Raw genomic sequence first — 21,324 nt, forward strand, 5'->3', positions numbered from 1 at the left:
GTGTCTAAAATCTGACGAGAAAAAGCCGCACCACATACACGATCCCTAGAAACGTTCACTTTTCTGGAGCAATAATTAAGTGAATTGTAGTATAATGAATTACTGCCACTAATACATTTTCATTCGTGAATTAAAAAGTATTACGCATGTCGATGTACATTATAACTATTTATATACTCTTACTGTATCATCTGCCTCTTTAGCTCAGTGGCAGAGCACTGGTCTCGTAAACCAGGGGTCGTGAGTTCAAACCTCACAGGAGGCATTAATTTTTTTAATACTGAGAATACATTTTAAATTGGTAAGTTTTCGTTATTTGAATGTATTTCAGTTGATAGTATCGCACTTAAGCTGATAAAATAATGCAAAATACTGTATAGTCACTGCAAGCAAAGCTCCGAATCTGCATGTTGGAAAATTGTAGTCTAATTAAAAGATGATTGAATTAAACAGAACGACAGTACAATAAATTTACTTTCGTATCTGTTTCACTCATTATGAAGCAAGAAATGAATTCGTATAAACATTTTTTAACGAGGTCTTGCAAACCAAAACAACACAATGCTGTATTGGCTTTACACAGTACAGAACCGTTAAATCAATAACTTTCCTCATTCCGCCGTGTGAAGTATATCTGGAATCAGCACCGCGCTCAGTGCTGTTACAGAAGGTGTCGTCTGGTTAAGTTGCCAACCTCATCAATTATCTACATTACTCAACGGGCTGGTGCAAGTCTACCAGTGCCAGTAAACAATCCGAGATAATGGGACCTAGGGACCTACAATTTGACGTGGAATCCGAACCATGTGTAGGTCCTGGAGAAACTACACATAATTCAGAGGTGGATGCTAGTTAAAGACAAAATGAACATTTACATGGTACGACCGGCATTCGATCCTGCGACCTTTCTGTTTGCATGTACGCGCTCTATCACTGGATTGTCAGCTCCGACAACGGGATGGGGCAGGACTCACGTTCAGCAAAATCAAAAGGGGTACGATTAGTTTCAGCCAAACAAGGAATGCGGAACAAAGGTAAGAAGAAGATATGAAGAATGGCACAAAATAGGTGTCTGGCCTCGCTATTGATATTGCACACGCATTCAGACACAAACGACTTGTACAAAAAGATCGATACGTTAACAAGACTAACGGAACTTGGATTTCGTATGAGAGCCTGTGAAAGATGGAAAAAAAAATGCTCCAGATTGACTTCGACTACTGTTTTTAATAAAGCAAATAAAGTCACTATGGAATATGCAAACATCGTGCATTTTTGCGAATAACGTCGCCCAGATTACGGAAAATATTTTGATGTTTTAGCTGATCCTTCTTTTTTTCCGTGTTTGCTTCCTAAAACATATATATGGAAATACGTTTCTGCCTTGAGCTAACGCGAGTTATTCTTATTTTCCAGCCGAACATGTTTTGGCGCAGTTAACACCGTGGTCAGTGGATTCATTTGTTTTCTGTCGAGTAACATGTAAAGAAATTTTGCACGATAATAACACACAATTTTGAGATTGTGCTATTTACAACTGTAAAAATACTATCAGAAAAGTATGTACCTCACTATCACATACTGAAGTTTATGCGACCGTCTGCCATTTGCAGTACAGCCGATATTTCGCTCCAGTTGATCACCTGCAATTACTCACGATTTTTCAGTATTACTTAAGGTATATTTATCGATGTTAGGCCTGAAATGAAACTATTGGTTCCTCCTGTTTTGCTAATGTTATGTTTTGCTGTCAACAATGATTCTTTTACCAATCGTTTTTTAAGTTAAATTAATAATTTTTGAAAATGTTTGAGTGTGCTTTGTAAATTGGTGAGTGGGAAAGGGGCCTGTTTATGAAAACTGAATATACTTACCTTTTGTTGATTCTGCTTCCTCACCCCTCTACACTCTAAAGGGTAAGAAAAGTGTACTTTTTAACACGCACTGTTTCACTATTTAACAGATATTAATTTGTTCCGCCATCTTGTTTAACGTAATGGCAGCGGGCTTACCGTGTGTGTGTGTGTGTGTGTGTGTGTGTGTGTGTACGTGCCTTGATCCTCTGATAGGTTTATTTTTTTTTTTTTTTTTTTTTTTTAGTTGAGAACAGGGTTTCATTGCAGAGTGCTGTGTATTCGTCGATTATTTGTTTTCCTTCTCCTACCGTTTTTTTTGTATGTGGTAAATTCTTCCTATTATGTATTACCATAATTGTTGCATTTAAGAATTTTTAGGTCGATGCTTATGTCTGTTGGTCTTTGAAACAGAGCTGCACGATTGGACTTGTATGTTTGTTTTTGTTGTTTAAAATTGTTTAATTGCAGGAATAAAATATGCCAACAGAATGGCGCCTACCAAAATGAATCTCGGGGGGCATTTCGTTATTACCAATTTTGGTGCAAAATCTGTTTCAAACACTTGAAGAGTTTGCGAAATGCTTCAGACATGAAAATGCGTTTAAGAAAATTACTAAAACAGCAATGTGAAATTATTTACGTAATAAGATAGTGGAAGGGAGACTAGAGAGTTAGGGCTTAGAGAAAGAAAGAGCTTAGTCCATTTTATCAATTTCACCAGTATATTAAAGAACGGAAGAGATCCAATATTTACTACAATAGTAAGTAGGAAAAGCCTAACTCAGTCAGCTGTACAGGGAAAGAAAGGGCTCAGTTCATACGGACACAGGGAAAAAAGGCTTTGTCAATTGTATGCTGGGCTTCAAAGCAAATAATGATAAAATTGAAGCCCAAACAAATAGTTGTCAGACATTGTTGTAATTATTTGCATTGTTGGCACTTTGATATTTTGTGTGCATGTCTTTATGTAGCACACTAAAGTTTCTGCAATACTGACATGGAAATGATGAGCCATTAAGTGATGCTTGTAGAGAAAATATACAAGGACGTCACCAGCTAATGAAGGAAAGAAAAAAAGGCATGGCTGCTTATATGATGTAAATAAAAAGATTAAATTAATGTCTCATGAGATGGGATAAAATTCCCATTGTAGGTTATAATGTTTTGACGACGTACCTGAAGTTACACGACAAATTATTTTAAAACAATTCAGAGTAATGGTTGTAAGAGGTCCGAGCAGATGTAATTTCGATGTATTGCTCCCGCGCTGCCTGCGATATGTAAGGTATAAGAGAATCTCAGACCAGAGAGCAGTGTTGACTGCAGTAGGAACTGTGTAGCTGTAGCAGTAAGTAGTTGCTAGCGAGCAGTCTAGTCTGGTTTGGTGTATCGTGTTGGCTGGGCCGGTCGTTGTGCAGCGATGCCGGAGCCTGAGCATTATTGTATAAGGAAAAAAAAAAGCAGCCTCGCGCATATGTAGTATTGTTATCTCAAGTCCCATGTAAATGTTTTAAAAAATCTCCTCATAATAATCTTTCTCATAAAAAGTAACTTTTAACAACCATTCATTTCAATTTAAAGCATTTACTAATTTCTCCAATCCATGATCATCCCGATTATTGCAAAAGAAAAATCAGTTGTTTCCTTTCATAAATGACAAATCTATCGGCCAGCATTGCACAGGGCTGTGCCAGAAAAATTTATTGTAAGAGCAGATATATATGCGTTATCCGGCGACTTCATTGAGGCAAGAATTTTTCTTTTTTATTCAGAATGATCTTTCAGGGCCATGACGCAGCACTGCTGACGTCCAAAATTTACCAGGTTAAATTCACAGTCAATTATTGAAAAGTTATAAGTGAGCGACAATTTAATTGAGAGGTTAGTTACATTGTATTATTACCAGGTTACTGAATTTATTTTATGTTGGGACGTTACACTGAATGTGAACGACATAATTATAATTTTTTACTGTTGAGAAGTTTAGGAATTTTTCTGTTTTGAGGTTACACTAAATTAATATTTTTATTTTGTGGGGAGGTTACATGGTATCTGTAGATTTACGGAATGCTTGTTTATGTAGTCTCATTTCTCAATTTCCAATACAGTGTAGATCGCCTAAGGGAGGTGACTGTGAAGTAATACTAAACAATGCAATCTACAATTACAGCGTTCGAGGGCAAATAGGGGGTGGAACGAAAGAAGTTTTAGTTTATCGTAATGCATTTCAGGGATGCACGATATATCAAAAAGTAAGATCCAATTTTTAGTGTCTAGTATTGGAACTAGAGGGATGAGATGGAAACATGGGAACAGGCCATGAAAATTAAGTGATGAAACGATGCCATTAAGCAACATATTGCCTCCTTTCCCAGTAGAAACAGTCATACAACTAAAGTATAGCTCTCTGTATAACTACGTAAAAGTAAAATGTTCAGTTTCTTCAAAGAGGCCTCCCCAACAAATAATGCATCATATGTAACATACACACCTATTTAATGCGAACTTTAATATTTTCATGGCAACGAAAGATTGAGTAAATATACTTGTAGAATGCCGGCCACTGTGGCCGAGCGGTTCTAGGCGCTTCAGTCTGGAACCGCGCTGCTGCTACGGTCGCAGGTTCGAACCCTGCCATGGGCATGGATGTGTGTGATGTCCTTAGGTTAGTTAGGTTTAAGTAGTTCCAAGTCTAGGGGACTGATGACCTCAGATGTTAAGTCCCATAGTGCTCAGAGCTATTTGAATCATTTTTGAACGTGTAGAATATTAATTAATGTTTGTTGGTTTGCAAAATGCGTGTAACTGTTGCAGAACTAAAAGATCAATAAAAGATTTCAATAGCAAAAAAAGCTGTTCTGTAACATTTTTAAAACTGGACTTGGGTCATTCATATCCCGTACCCTTCGTTACATATAAGTAAGTACAGGATGACACGTTTATTTTCAAAGACAGGCAGCACGTTACCGAAAGTCATGTAACAGATTGTCAGCGAAACAAATGGATAAAATATTGTTTCTGAGTTACTGCACGGAAAAAGGGTGGAAAGTTTATGTAAGATTTGATTAATTCTTTTTGCCTTCCATTCAGCTTCTCCTTCTTCTTCTTTATCATCGCCTTGTCCCACGTCACGTAGGGTCGGCGTTGCTCTTCTGGATCCATCTCCTCCATATTACTCTGTCCATTGCCTCTTCCTTCTTCCATCCTTTCTCCCTTAGGTCCCCGGATATCTTATCCTTCCACCTCACCTTCGGTCTTCCTCTCTTTCTCGCTCCTTCAATCTTTGTATCTTCAACTCTGTTTCCAATTATACTCTTCTCCTTTTCTCTGTAAGTGTCCGTACCACCTTAGTCTGCTCTCTCATATCTTTTTCCCGGTGGGTCCCACTTTCACAGCTCCTGTAACAAATTCATTTCTAATCCTGTCCTTCCTTGTTACCCCACACATCCACCTCAGCATCCTCCTTTCCGCCACTTCCAACTTCCTTTCCTGGGCTACTGTGATTGGTCATGTCTCTGCCCCGTATATCATAGCAGGCCTTACCACCGACTTGTGAACTTTCCCTTCCAACCCAATGCTCACCTTGTCACACAACACTCCACTCATTTTCCTCCAGTTGTTCCAACCGCAATTTATTCGGTGTTGTATCTCGCTTTCGAGTCCTCCGTCCCTTTGTATGTACGACCCCAGGTATTTAAATTTGCAGACCAATTTCAGCTCATCATCCTGGATCTTGCAAGACCTCATCTGCCCATCCTTCAGTGCTAAATATTCTTTGTCCTGCTAATTTTCAAATGGTTCAAATGGCTCTGAGCACTAAGCGACTTAACTTCTGAGGTCATCAGTCGCCTAGAACTCAGAACTACTTAAACCTAACCAACCTAAGGACATCACATACATCCATGCCCGAGGCAGGATTCGAACCTGCGACCGTAGCGGTCGCTCGGCTCCAAACTGTAGCGCCTAGAACCGCACGGCGACTCCGACCGGCGCTAATTTTCATCCCTCTTCCTACAAGTGCCTTCCTCCAATCCTCCAGCTTTTCCTCAAGTCTGTCGATGATCTGCTCACAAAGAACCACATCATCCGCAAACATCATATTCCACGGCGCTGCCTTCCACTCAGCTGTTTATCTGATAATCTGTTCTGTGATTTCATATTTAAAGCTGCAATTTTTTTAATAAATTGTAATCTGTAATGAAAATAAAAACATTGCTCGGATTCAGACTTGTGATAATAGCCTCTCTTCATAACGCAGTGCCGAACAAAAACGTGAAGCGCCCAGAAGGGGAGGAGGAAAGCAGACTTAACGTGTTGACAGGGTAACTGCTGTTACTTCAGTGATTACGAAATCGAGTCAAATTTACACAGGCGTTGGCAGTAAGACGCAGCACTCCCTCTGGCCAGGACGCACGTACTGACTCGTTGGGAAGCGTGTCACAAAGCCATTCTATCCTCTATGGAAAGCTGGCCCACAACTGTGGTAACTGCTTCGGTCAACTGTTGTAAAAGATCCTGTTAACCTAGATGTTTGCACTGGGACGGAGCTGACGTCTCAGTTGGCCCCAGTCATGCACTATGAGATACGAGGACCTTGATGGCCACGGTAGTTCATAGACACACCTGATATGTGTGGATGAGCATTTCCCTATTGAGAAATGACAGCATGATACTATCACATGAGAGGTAACACATGAGTGGCAGGGTTTCAGTGACAGACCGTTGTGCTGTCAGAATTCCCTCGAGCACTACCAGCCTGACTTGAAGTCATACTCGATGGCTGCGCATGCCATGACTGCAGGAGCAGTTCGGGCAGAATGCGGCCGGCCGGCGGTTCTAGGCGCTACAGTCTGGAACTGCGAGACCGCTACGGTCGCAGGTTCGAATCCTGCCTCGGGCATAGATGTGTGTGATGTCCTTAGGTTGGTTAGGTTTAAGTAGTTCTAAGTTCTAGGGGGCTGATGACCTCAGAAGTTGAGTCCCATAGTGCTCAGAGCCTCAGCGGTGGCCGACGCACAGTAACCAGTTTTCGTCCAAAGCGCTGGGCGAGTTCATGCGTCTGTTCGGAAGGGGGGGGGGGGCTACAAGTGTGTTTCGTCTTTCAGTAATTATCATCTGAGTTGTGAGGTCGGTAAAAGGACCCATTTATTATTCTATTCCATTTGCTAAAAATGACCTCTACCCATACTAACTCAAAAGAACTACAAGGTGCATTCAAGTTCTAAGGCCTCCGATTTTTTTCCTCTGGACTGGAAAGAGATAGAAACATGTGCATTGGGCCGCCTTCATTGTCAATACGTCCCAGAGATGGCAGCACCGTATGGCAGATGGAATTTTACCGCCAGCGGCGAGAATGAGAACTGTTTTAAATACTTAAAATGGTGACGTTTTCCTTACTTGAAGAGTGTGCAATCATTCGTTTTCTGAATTTGCGTGGTGTGAAACCAATTGCAATTCATCGACAGTTGAAGGAGACATGTAGGCTCAAAAATGGTTCTGAGCACTATGGGACTTAACATCTATGGTCATCAGTCCCCTAGAACTTAGAACTACTTAAACCTAACTAACCTAAGGACAGCACACAACACCCAGTCATCACAAGGCAGAGAAAATCCCTGACCCTGCCTGGAATCGAACCCGGGCATGGGAAGTGAGAACGCTACCGCACGACCACGAGCTGCGGACAAGGAGACATGTGGTGATGGAGTTATGGATGTGTCGAAAGTGCGTTCGTGGGTGCGACAGTTTAATGAAGACAGAATATCACGTGACAACAAACCAAAACAACCTCAAGCTCGCACAAGCCGGTCTGACGACATGATCGAGAAAGTGGAGAGAACTGTTTTGGGGGATCGCCGAATGACTGTCGAACAGATCGCCTCCAGAGTTGGCATTTCTGTGGGTTCTATGCACACAATCCGGCATGACGACCTGAAAATGCGGAAAGTGTCATCTAGGTGGGTGCCACGAATGCTGACGGACGACCACATGGCTGCCCGTGTGGCATGTTGCCATGCAATGTTGACGCGCAACGACTGCATGAATGGGACTTTCTTTTCGTCGGTTGTGACAATGGATGAGACGTGGATGCCATTTTTCAATCCAGATACAAAGCGCCAGTCAGCTCAATGGAAGCACACAGATTCACCGCCACCAAAAAAATTTCGCGTAACCGCCAGTGCTGAAAATAATGATGGTGTCCATGTTCTGGGACAGCGAGGACGTAATCCTTACCCATTGCGTTCCAAAGGGCACTACGGTAACAGGTGCATACTACGAAAATGTTTTGAAGAACAAATTCCTTCCTGCACTGCAACAAAAACGTCCGGGAAGGGCTGTGCGTGTGCTGTTTCACCAAGACAACACACCTGCATATCGAGCTAACGTTACGCAACAGTTTCTTCGTGAGAACAACTTTGAAGTGATTCCTCATGCTCCCTACTCACCTGACCTGACTCCTAGTGACTTTTGGCTTTTTCCAACAATGAAAGACTCCGCGGCCGCACATTCACCAGCCGTGCTGCTATTGCCTCAGCGATTTTCCAGTGGTCAAAACAGACTCCTAAAGAAGCCTTCGCCGCTGCCATGGAATCATGGCGTCAGCGTTATGAAAAATGTGTACGTCTGCAGGGCGATTACGTCGAGAAGTAACGCCAGTTTCATCGATTTCGGGTGAGTAGTTAATTAGAAAAAAAATCGGAGGCCTTAGAACTTGAATGCACCTCGTATTTCAATTTCGCTACGAGATAAACTACTTCTAACGGCAACAAACGCGCCATTACCAATTGTTTATGAGCACGAGGTCGAGTACCTCGTCTTTTTTTTCCTTTAATGAGTTTCAATTCCCTTCCGAAGGGGGCGGGTTGGCAGCAACTTAGTACGCCGCTCTTCAGCGTACAGAATTTGTTTAAAAAGTTGAAGATAATAAATAATAAAAGCAGATGATAGAATCGGTGATTTAAATGGTAAAATGGCGGAAAATTGTGGGACTCAAAACATAAAACAAAGGGTTGGTGATGGTAATAAAATACACAGGAAGCAGACAGGTAAAATAATAGACAGACAATTAAAAAACACGGCGATATTCTGGTTTCTGTTCGCAAGAGAACACTGAACACTCACTTGAACACTGCAGTAAAAGGTTGGCACAAATATGACACACTACAGCCGAGGGCAGACGGGGGGAACCTGGACAGATGACGTACCTTGTAGATTCACATGCGCCCAAATACGCGAACTGCGGATATTTCAATATCAGTACACATTTACGAGGTGCATTCAAGTTCTAAGGCCTCCGATTTTTTTTTTCTAATTAACTACTCATCCGAAATCGATGAAACTGGCGTTACTTCTCGACGTAGTCGCCCTGCAGACGTTCACATTTTTCACAACGCTGACGCCATGATTCCATGGCAGCGGCAAAGGCTTCTTTAGGAGTCTGCTTTGACCACTGGAAAATCGCTGAGGCAATAGCAGCACGGCTGGTGAATGTGCAGCCACGGAGAGTGTCTTTCATTGTTGGAAAAAGCCAAAAGTCACTAGGAGCCAGGTAAGGTGAGTAGGTAGCATGAGGAATCACTTCAAAGTTGTTCTCACGAAGAAACTGTTGCGTAACGTTAGCTCGATATGCAGGTGTGTTGTCTTGGTGAAACAGCACACGCACAGCCCTTCCCGGACGTTTTTGTTGCAGTGCAGGAAGGAATTTGTTCTTCAAAACATTTTCGTAGGATGCACCTGTTACCGTAGTGCCCTTTGGAACGCAATGGGTAAGGATTACGCCCTCACTGTCCCAGAACATGGACACCATCATTTTTTCAGCACTGGCGGTTACCCGAAATTTTTTTGGTGGCGGTGAATCTGTGTGCTTCCATTGAGCTGACTGGCGCTTTGTTTCTGGATTGAAAAATGGCATCCACGTCTCATCCATTGTCACAACCGACGAAAAGGAAGTCCCATTCATGCTGTCGTTGCGCGTCAACATTGCTTGGCAACATACCACATGGGCAGCCCTGTGATCGTCCGTCAGCATTCGTGGCACCCACCTGGATGACAGTTTTCGCATTTTCAGGTCGTCATGCAGGATTGTGTGCACAGAACCCACAGAAATGCCAACTCTGGAGGCGATCTGTTCAACAGTCATTCGGCGATCCCCCAAAACAATTCTCTCCACTTTCTCAATCATGTCGTCAGACCGGCTTGTGCGAGCCCGAGGTTGTTTCGGTTTGTTGTCACATGATGTTCTGCCTTCATCAAACTGTCGCACCCACGAACGCACTTTTGACACATCCATAACTCCATCACCACATGTCTCTTTCAACTGTCGATGAATTTCAATTGGTTTCACACCACGCAAATTCAGAAAACGTATGATTGCACGCTGTTCAAGTAAGGAAAACGTCGCCATTTTAAGTATTTAAAACAGTTCTCATTCTCGCCGCTGGCGGTAAAATTCCATCTGCCGTACAGTGCTGCCATCTCTGGGACGTATTGACAATGAACGCGGCCTCATTTTAAAACAATGCGCATGTTTCTATCTCTTTCCAGTCCGTAGAAAACAAAACAGAGGCCTTAGAACTTGAATGCACCTCGTACAGTCAGCGGAACCGACACAACTGCTTACGTCAGCTCCAGTGTCGAAACGTTCCTCAACATTACAAGTTGACTTCAGACACCATATGTTCTTTATTGAAATATATTTGTTATATTGTTCTCTACCTCATGTCTTAGTTTGGACGAATAGTTTCGGAATATCCTGCGCGCCTTACCAGGCCTGGTAATAACACTAAACACTAACGCACTCTGGTGGCTGATGTACCCTTAAATAAAAAAGGTACTCGTGGGTACATATACGAAGTTGCATTGACAACCGACCATGTCTTCTGACTGCTTCACGTTTTTTGGCAGACAGTCTAGACAGATTTAGAAAAAAACTGAGATGGAGAGATTGGAGCCTACAGACTATCTACTGTAATCTACGTATTAAAGATAAGTGTCGATACCCAGTGGCAGTTCGTGAGTTTACAGTCTGGACGTTCACAAATTTTTTGATTCATATAAATACGAGAGTGTGAAATTATTAGTATGTGCTGTATAACAGTGCTGCTTATCAAGATATTTATATAACTACAGTCATTGTCAATAACAGTAATAATAATATACATAACCTGTCTGAAAAAGGAAGAATTGTTTTCGAGGAATTTTGATGTTTTGTGTATAATTAAGTATAGTTTAGGGCAAGAACGAAATAACGTTTAAGCTTTCGCTACTATTCGTTTCGCTTCTCTGTGTTAAGTGGGAGTTATCGTTTATTTTTTCGGACAAATGTATAAGATCCTTATCACATGTAGTAGTTACTGAGGTAACGTCCGGGCTGAAAATGAGAGATTTTTACGTTGCATCCACACGACAACTGACGCTTATTATATGAGGGTAATTCCAAAAGTAAGGTCTACTATTTTTTATAAGTAGATAAATCTGTTTATTTCTACAATGGTTTACATCAGTTTACAGCTTGAACATTTAGCTATTTTTCGACATAATCACGATTTCCGTCGACGCATTTTTGCAGATGCTGTGGCAGTTTTTGTATGGCCATGTCTTACCAGCTCGCCGCCATGCTGTTCAGAAAGTTATGAACCTCTTCTTTCTCCTCGTCGTCGGAGCTGAATCGCTTTCCGGCCAAATGTTCTTTTAACCTAGGGAACAGGTGATAGTCACTGGGCGCCAAGTCAGGACTATAGGGTGGGGGTGGGTGATTATGTTTCACGGAAACTGTTGCAGGACAGCAACGGTTTGTCGAACGATGTGTGGGCGAGCGTTGTCGTGGAGAACGTGTATGCCCTTGCTCAACATTCCTCTTCTCCGGTTCTGAATTTCCCGTCTGAGTTTTGTCAGAGTCTCACAGTACCTGTCAGCGTTAATTGTGGTCCCAGTGATTCAGGTCCGACGACGAGGTGAAAGAAGAGGTTCGTAACTTTCTGAACAGCATGGCGGCGAACTGATATAACATGGGCATACAGAAATTACCACAGCTTCTACAAAAATGCATCGACAGAAATGGTGGTTATGTCGAAAAATAGCTAAGTGTTCACGCTGTAAACTGATGTAAACCATTGTAGAAATAAACAGGTCTATGTACTTCTAAAAAAAAATAGGAGACTTTACTTTTGGGATTACCCTCGTGCACTTCTATGTCGCCGGCCGTGGTGGCCGAGCGGTTCTAGGAGCTTAGTCCGGAACAGCGCGACTGCTACGGTCGCAGGTTCGAATCCTGCCTCGGGCATGGATGTGTGTGATGTCCTTAGCTTAGTTAGGTTTAAGTAGTTCTAAGTTCTAGGGGACTGATGACCACAGATGTTAAGTCCCATAGTGCTCAGAGCCACTTTTGAACTTCTTTGTCGAACGTTCGCCTGTATTACGCTTATTTGATTTCGTCACTTTCTCAGTCAACGTAACTGGTATGAGAGCTCCTAGTTCCTTTGCGACTAACGTTTCCAGGTAATTTTCTTTTCTGGTAGCACTTAAAACAGATTCAACAGAGTTCATGCTGACACTGCACACGAAAGACGATTCCTGCACAGTAAACAACGAACTCCAAACACAAACTGATGTTTGTGGATACAATTAAATTCAAGTTGTAATGTCTACCAACATTGTCTCTTGACTAGAATACTAATGAGGCGCTGAGAACCATAAGAGACGAAAGCACACAGTTGTCGATCCCACATTTAAGTGAATATGAGAGAACTCAGTGAGGCAGCTATTCATGAATGTTCATATATACAATATGGGCCATCACAGATAAACCTGACCCACCATGAGACCAACAGATGTCAGAAGCATGAATAAATGACAGTCTCACAATCGACGATGATGTGCTTTATGATTCTGAATACTGCAAATGGATTACTGTATGATAAAATCCAGAACTTAATATACTACATCTCATTCAAAATCCCACAAAGTTGGTTTTCTATAAGTATAGTTATAACATATATTGTTGTCCGATCTAACTTTATTATATAGTGAGTGAATTGACATCGGGGGAATGTGCTACCTTCTAGTGGAATTTATACCAAACGAACAGAGATAAACATCTACTGCAGTGTGCTACTATCTGGCGGCAATGACGTGAACTTCTAGTAGAGTGGCAAGGGCTAGCTGCTAGCCGCTAGCACGTAGTTGATCAAATCCGTAGTATATTTGGTTCGTAAAGCAATTGCGTCACGCGAGTTGCGCATGCACAAAAGCTCCTTAAAACACGCACAACGGAAGGTGTGCTCGCGACCCTGATGTGCAGAGTACAGGAGTAGCAATGTTGCGTAGCGCGGTAGATTTAGTGTCGTGTACTGTATTTCAGCTTACTGCATCTACGAGTACATTATGTTTAACGTCACTCAAAGAAAGATAACCTATAAATCAACAAGCTGTCAAAACTTCGAGTGTTAACGTGGCCTTGCGCTCTTATACAGTATCCGCTACTGTTGATACCTCAACGTTTTCGATAGTTTTAACTGTGCGATAGTTAGAATACCATTCATGGTGGAATTGTCGATGCTTTTCGTTCGTTTCCGAGCCCCTACACCAGACTATTCGCTGCGAAAGAGGTTCACTATGAATATGGACTAGGAAAGGACCTACATCCTAAACATTTTGAATGTAAAAACTCATTTCATCAGTGAACCAGACAACTCGTTAATATGGATACAAAAGTGGGAAGAGCAGAAGCTTAAAAAGTAGGGAGGTCCCACTGGTAAATAATGATCCCCGGAAATCAGCCATACACTAATGCATGTTGTAACCAGTACTGCCTCATTCGTAACGAAATCTGCGACATACTCACCGCGCAGATACGGCGGACGCAGCGCGCCGGTCAATTTCGCAGAGGCCGGACCGGCAACAAACAGATAATCGGATTACGCTTCGAGTCAGCTTGCTGATTACGTGGCCGTGGGCCATGGGGAAACACGACGCAGAAACGCAAAACCGCCGTCCGAGCGAGCGAGCGAGCAGCGCTTGGTTGGCTGGTAACTGCAGGGGCCATTTTCACTTGCTGGCCACTCATCTCCCCGCATCCGACCTGACACGGGGTCGGTCGACACTCCACACACACACACACACACACACACACACACAGAGCAAACAGTATTTGCAGCCGCTGGCGAAATGAGACGCCTAAATATAGACAGGCGAGCATCAATATTTACTGAATAGCCCGGCCGGGTTAGGAGCAAAGAGCTTCGCAGTTTCAGGTCGGGCTTCATTAAAGGCGACTCGGGCTTCGCTTGTGCACTAGCGTTTTACACCGCAACTGCTGGGAAAGGTCAGATAACTGACAGCGTAGGCTGCTGCATCCTGCCGGTTATTAACTACACGTACTAAGCTCCCCTTGCCCGGTTTTGCTATCTACGTTTGTTTCTGTTTAAGCATCTGACCGATTGCTGGACAGAACTCATCTACATCTGCGTCATATTCCGTAAGCCACCTAACGGTGTATGCCTGAGGCTATTTCTGCTACAGCTAACTCTTCCCCCCGTTTCATGTTGCGCTCGCGAATGGCGCGTGGAAAGGAAGATTGTCGCTACGCTTCTGTATTAGCTCAAATGAATTTTCTCGTCGCGGTCATATCGCGAGATATGTGTGACACGAAACATGTTGCCTGATCTACTCGGAACGTATTCCCACGAAATTTTGGTAGTAAACCTCTCCGTGATGCATAACGCCTCTTTTGTAGCGTCTGCCCCTGGAATTTGTTGGTTCAAATGGTTCAAATGGCTCTGAGCACTATGGGACTCAACTGCTGAGGTCATTAGTCCCCTAGAACTTAGAACTAGTTAAACCTAAGTAACCTAAGGACATCACAAACATCAATGCCCGAGGCAGGATTCGAACCTGCGACGTAGCGGTCTTGCGGTTCCAGACTGCAGCGCGTTTAACCGCACGGCCACTTCGGCCGGCTGGAATTTGTTGATCGTCTCTGTAACGTTCTCGTGGCGACCAAAAGAACCGGTGGCGAAACGTGCCATTCTTGGTTGGATCGTCTCTATCCCTTTTACCAGTCCTAGGTGGCAAGGATCCCATACTGATGAACGACACTGAAGCATCGTTCGAACAAGTACCGTAAGGGCCGCTTCCTTCGAGAGTGAATTACGTTTCCTTAAGATTCTCTCTATGAATCTCTGTCTGATATCTGCATTTCCTATTTTATTTTATCTGTTCATTCCACTTAACGTCGCTGTGGACAGTTACTCCTAGATACTTTATGGTAGATACTGTTTCCAGAAACTTGTCAGCAATAGTGTAGTTTTGCAGTAGTGGGTTTCTTTTCCTATGTATGCCCAATGTATTAGATTTATTTATGAAAAGATCCTAAGCGACACGGTCAACAGAAGAACTTCACTGTCTGCCAGTGGCGATCTGTTTCCAAAGGGACGGAAACTGTTGCTGTCAGTGATTACCAGATCCATCCCAACCACTTTCAGAGCGAACATTGCGTAGACAACTGCATGTAGTGGACATGTGAAGTCGCGTAACTCGCAAAAGGCCATAGGTAACAGCAGCAAATAAAGCTTTTGAGTCAAACGACACGAAGTTGGCAGTACCCGACTGGAAACATGCACAGTGGTCCGACGAGTAGCGATTTTGTCTCTCTCCGAATCATGCAAGGTGGCGAGCGCATCGAGGGGTAAACGCCTCATTGGACGGTCTAATGACGTTTTCAACGCGCTGCACGTGGACGGTGTAGATCCGGGAAGAGGTAGTTTTTCGACGTTTTTGGGGTGTTATTCGTTCCTTGGTCCGGGCTCTTTCACACAAGCTTAGGGGTTTGAGACGACTTGACATTGTCAGTTGCGCGCGAAGCTAGACAAGGCGAGTCAACGATTAACACAAGTCGTCAGACTAGCTACACAAATAAAAATGGCCACAATTAACAATACGTAAACAACACACGAAGAATACACACGCTCCAGTCACAGTAATGTGACCACTGCATATGTTCAACGAGTCATAAACTCTGACAGGCGGGAGGAGGGTATATAAAGCGTGCCGGGGGACGCAGAAAACAGTGCAGTCATTAGAATGAAATTTTCACCTACAGCGGAGTGTGCGCTGATATGAAACTTCCTGGCAGATTAAAACTGTGTGCCGGACCGAGACTCGAACTCGGGACCTTTGCTGTGGCTAAGCCATGTCTCCGCAAATCCCTTCTTCCGGGAGAGCTAGTTCTGCAAGGTTCGCAGGAGAGCTTCTGTGAAGTTTGGAAGGTAGGAGACGAGTTACTGACGGAATTGAAGCTGTGAGGATGGGGCGTGAGTCGTGCTTGGGTAGCTCAGTTGGTAGAGCACTTGCCCGCGAAAGGCAAAGGTCCCCAGTTCGAGTCTCGGTCCGGCACACAGTTTTAATCTGCCGGGAAGTTTCAGTGCAGTCATTGTCGTAGTGAGGAAACGGAGCGATTTACCTGACGCCCAAAAGGGTATGATCATTGGCTTTCGGGCCAAGGTAGGAGCATTCCCTAACCGCGTAAGTGTCTGTGCATGGCTAAATCGTGCTATCCATAACCGGCGCCGAGGCAACTCTGGTGCAACACAGGGTACAGATGATAGGGGTGAACGACGGCTATGGAGACGTGTACGGGCGACTAGACTTGCAGCTGTTGACCACTGACCGCCCAGATCAACCAAGAGCTTTACAACAGTGTCTCTTCAACGACCGCTCGGCAAACCTTGCTGCGTATCGCAATCCGCAGCTGACGCCTGCTTGATGCACCCTTGCTGACTGCTGTTTATCAGCGAGGAAGGCTGGAATTCTCACGCCGATACTGCAACTGAACGTCCACTGAGCGGCGACAATTGGTCTTTTCAGATAAATCACGATTTATGGTTTATCGGACAATGACCGTTGGCGTGTACGACGTGAAGCAAGGGGTTCAGGATGGAGCAGGGACCGTTATGGTCTGGGGAATATTCTCGTGGGATTCCCTGGGTTATCTTTTCATTCTGGTACGCACAATGGGTTATCTTAAGCAAGCATCAATCCTTGGGGACCACATACACCCCTCCATGGGTTAGTTTTGCTCGGCACGATGGTATTCTCCAGCAGGACAATGCCTTGTGTCTCACAGCTCGCATCTACATCTACATCTACATCCATACTCCGCAAGCCACCTGACGGTGTGTGGCGGAGGGTACTTTGAGTGCCTCTATCGGTTCTCCCTTCTATTCCAGTCTGGTATTGTTCGTGGAAAGAAAGATTGTCGGTATGCCTCTGTGTGGGCTCTAATCTCTCTGATTTTATCCTCATGGTCTCTTCGCGTGATATACGTAGTAGGGAGCAATATACTGCTTGACTCCTGAGTGAAGGTATGTTCTCGAAACTTCAACAAAAGCCCGTACCGAGCTACTGAGCGCCTCTCCTGCACAGTCTTCCACTGGAGTTTATCTATCACTCCGTAACGCTTTCGCGATTACTAAATGATCCTGTAACGAAGCGCTCTGGTCTCCGTTGGATCTTCTCTATCTCTTCTATCAACCCTATCTGGTACGGATCCCACACCGGTGAGCAATTCAAGCAGTGGGCGAACAAGTGTACTGTAACCTTCTTACTTTGTTTTCGGATTGCATTCTTCCAATGAATCTCAGTCTGGCATCAGCTTTACCGACGATTGATTTTATACGGTCATTCCATTTTAAATCACTCTTAATGCGTACTCCCAGATAATTTATGGAATTAACTGCTTCCAGTTGCTGACCTGCTATATTGTAGCTAAATTATAAAGGATCTTTCTTTCTGTGCATTCGCAGCACATTACACTTGTGTACATTGAGATTTAATTGCCATTCCCTGCACCATGCGTCAATTCGTTGCAGATCCTCCTGCAATTCAGTACAATTTTCCATTGTTACAACCTCTCGGTATACTACAGCATCATCCGCAAAAAGCCCTAGTGAACTTCCGATGTTATCCACAAGGTCATTTATGTATATTGTGAATAGCAACGGTCCTATGACACTCCCCTGCGGCACACCTGAAATCACTCTTACTTCGGAAGACTTCTCTCCATTGAGAATGACATGCTGCGTTCTGTTATCTAGGAACTCTTCAATCCAATCACACAATTGGTCTGATAGTCCCTATGCTCTTACTTTGTTCATTAAACGACTGTGGGGAACTGTATCGAACGCCTTGGGGAAGTCAAGAAACACGGCATGTACCAGGGAACCCGTGTCTGGCCCTCTGAGTCTCGTGGACGAATAGCGCGAGCAGGGTTTCACACGATCGCCTTTTTCGAAACCCTTGCTGATTCCTACAGAGTAAAAAAAATGGTTCAAATGGCTTGAGCACTATGGGACTTAACATCTACGGTCATCAGTCCCCTAGAACTTAGAACTACTTAAACCTAACTAACCTAAGGACATCACACACATCCATGCCCGAGGCAGGATTCGAACCTGCGACCGTAGCAGTCGCGCGGCTCCGGACTGAGCGCCTAGAACCGTCCTACAGAGTAGATTTCTAGTCTCCAGAAAAGTTATTATACTCGGACATAATGTTCGTGCGTGGTTCGAATAGCACCAGAACGAGTTTACCATACTCCCTTGGCCACCCAACTCCTGGAATCTGCGAGACCACCTCGATCGGTCTGTTCGCGCTATGGATCCTCAACCAAGAGACCTGGTGCATGTCGCTGCGGTACTGATGTTGGCACGGTTCCACATCGCTGTCGGTACCTACAAGAGTCTCAACGACTCCTCCTGCAGGTCTCGCTGCCGTCTACTTTGCAAAAGGCTGTTATTCAGGCTTTTGACAGGCGATCACATTAATGTGACTTGACAGTGTAAATTACGTATGGACAAGAGCAAGTAAGATAGTCATGTCGGCCCAAGCGAAGGTTATTGCTCATCGAGAGAGTACATGTTCCGGGTTTCCTGCAGAACAGTTTTGTTACGGCAAGTGGAAACGTACTCCAGAGTATGCGGGCAAGAACAATTCGTGTGGGGCGAACGTCCAAATTGCGTAAAGATTCAGCGGGAAATTCTGGCGGTATGTGGACCAAAGGCAGTGTCGCATCCATCCGTACTGAAATGGTGCCAACAGTTTGACCAAGAACGCACAGATGAGGGTGGTGCTGACGGGGAAGTCCAGGCCTTGCAACTTTACGGCTTTCATCTTTTCGACAAGCTGAAACAAAATCGAGAGGGGGGAGGGGGCGAGATTTTCCACGAAAAAACTGACACAGCGATTGTCGAGTGGATCCACGTCCAAGGAGCGGATTTATACCGTCGAGAAATGAACCATTGGCAGAGAGTTCCGACCGTCGTTTGCAGAGACTTAGTGACGTTGATACAGTCACGCCAAAGGAAGTTACTTAGCCGGGCATAATGATGTATAACTCACTTTCTGATGTTCCCTCGTACACTGAATAGGATCATCATGTCACCAAAGTACGACAAATATACACAAGACACATAAACTTAAGACATGTTGAAATTTTCATATAAGAAAAATAAATAATACGCAGAAGCAATATTCATCAAATAGATACATGAAAAAAGTAAAGGGGGGCCTCAAAACTACAGGGTGGTCCATTGATCGTGACCGGGTCAAATATCTCACGAAATAAGCGTCAAACGAAAAAACTACAAAGAACGAAACTTAGAACTACTTAAACCTAACTAACCTAAGGACATCACACACCTCCATGCCCGAGGCAGGATTCGAACCTGCGACCGTAGCAGTCGCGCGGCTCCGGACTGAGCGCCTAGAACCGTCCTACAGAGTAGATTCCTAGTCTCCAGTAAAGTTATTATACTCGGACGTAATGTTCGTGCGTGGTTCGATTAGCACCAGAACGAGTTTACCATACTCCCTTGGCCACCCAACTCCTGGAATCTGCGATACCACCTCGATCGGGCTGTTTGCGCTATGAAGAAGAATAAATAATACACAGAAGCTATATTCATCAAATAGATACATGAAAAAATGTAAAGGGGGGCCTTAAAACTACAAGGTGGTCCATTGATCGTGACCGGGTCAAATATCTCACGAAATAAGCGTCAAACGAAAAAACTACAAAGAACGAAACTTAGAACTACTTACACCTAACTAACCTGAGGACATCACACACATCCATGCCCGAGGCAGGATTACGTATTGTTAATTCTGGCCATTTTTATTTGTGTAGCTAGTCTGACGACTTGGGTTAATCGTTGACTCGCCTTGTCAAGCTTCGCGCGTAACTGACAATGTCAAGCCGTCTCAAACCCCTAAGCTTGTGAGAAAGAGCCCGGATCAAGGAACGAATAACACCCCAAAAACGTCGAAAAACTATCTCCTGCCCGATCAACACCGCCCACGTGCACAGTGTTAAAAAACTCATTGGACCGTCCAAAGAGGCGTTTAACCCTCGATGCGTTCGCCGCGTTGCATCATTCGGAAAGACGCAAAATCGCCAAGGTGAAGGGGGAAACTAGATGGCGCTATGGTTGGCCCGCTAGATGGCGCTGCCATAGGTCACACGGATATCAACTGCGTTTTTTAAAATAGGGACCCCCATTTTTATTTTATATTTGTGTAGTAAGTAAAGAAATATGAATGTTTTAGTTGGACCACTTTTTTCGTTTTGTCCGGTTGCATAGGACAGCATGGGTAAAAACACATTATTATTAAAAATTGTGTGCTTCGTTCCTCCTTAGTGTTTCTGATAGTCACAATGGCAACAAATACCAGAAAAAATGTGATCTTCCAGTCTCACCACAGCGCCTCGGATCATCAGTTTCGGACGCAAGTAAAGGAAAAACACGGGCATCTACACAACTCATTGTGGTTAAGCTATGGCAATTGCGGAATTTCGATGCAGATATTCTGTGCCGTGCTATGTCAGGTGCTGCTGACCTGGGAACCTGCCTGGTGACAGCTTTTGAGTCATGACCACGGCCGAGACATCAACTTTCACTCCCTACTTTCGCTTAATTAGAGTTGCCAGGCTTAATGTTTCTGTTAGAAATAAAGATCAGCTAAGGAGATTGCGATACTACTCAAATAAGAGACTTTTTCAGATTCAAATAAAGAGATGCATCGGAATCTTCACTTAATTTTACGAAGAAACTCACAGATTAACAAACTTAATTGCACACAATGTTACACGTGCGATGGATAAAGTGAACGGCACGGGATCAACGAGTGAGAAAGGCGGCAACGGGGCTATGGCGTACGACTGTGTCAACAAACTGCAAGCCGCGACGCGACGTAAACAGTTACCGAGGTGCACTTCCGGTCCATGGCAGTGTTCGCTGCGAGCGTTATCATCAACGTGCTGTGACAATAAAGCTGTCGCTGGGTTGATAACCTTTCCTGCACAACGCTTTACAATCAGAAATGAAGCTCTCCCGTAAAGTATTGAAAACACCGGTGTATCCTAACAAACTCACACCGACTTCCAGCGAAGACAGTGATTTTCAAGTAGCTGTTA

The 21,324-nt window shown here is 44.0% G+C and overlaps 1 protein-coding gene and 1 non-coding gene across 2 annotated transcripts in view; one reads left to right on the plus strand and one right to left on the minus strand.

The window, feature by feature from the left end:
* The window catches only part of LOC126456881 (phosphoinositide 3-kinase adapter protein 1), a 474,593-nt gene that overhangs the window by 302,226 nt on the left and 151,043 nt on the right, over nucleotides 1-21,324 (minus strand). The window lies entirely within an intron of this gene.
* Nucleotides 194-265, plus strand: Trnat-cgu (transfer RNA threonine (anticodon CGU)). The gene has a single exon. It is a non-coding gene; the product is annotated as a tRNA-Thr (tRNA).

This window comes from Schistocerca serialis, chromosome 2, assembly GCF_023864345.2.
Source record: "Schistocerca serialis cubense isolate TAMUIC-IGC-003099 chromosome 2, iqSchSeri2.2, whole genome shotgun sequence".
Lineage (NCBI taxonomy): Eukaryota > Metazoa > Arthropoda > Insecta > Orthoptera > Acrididae > Schistocerca > Schistocerca serialis.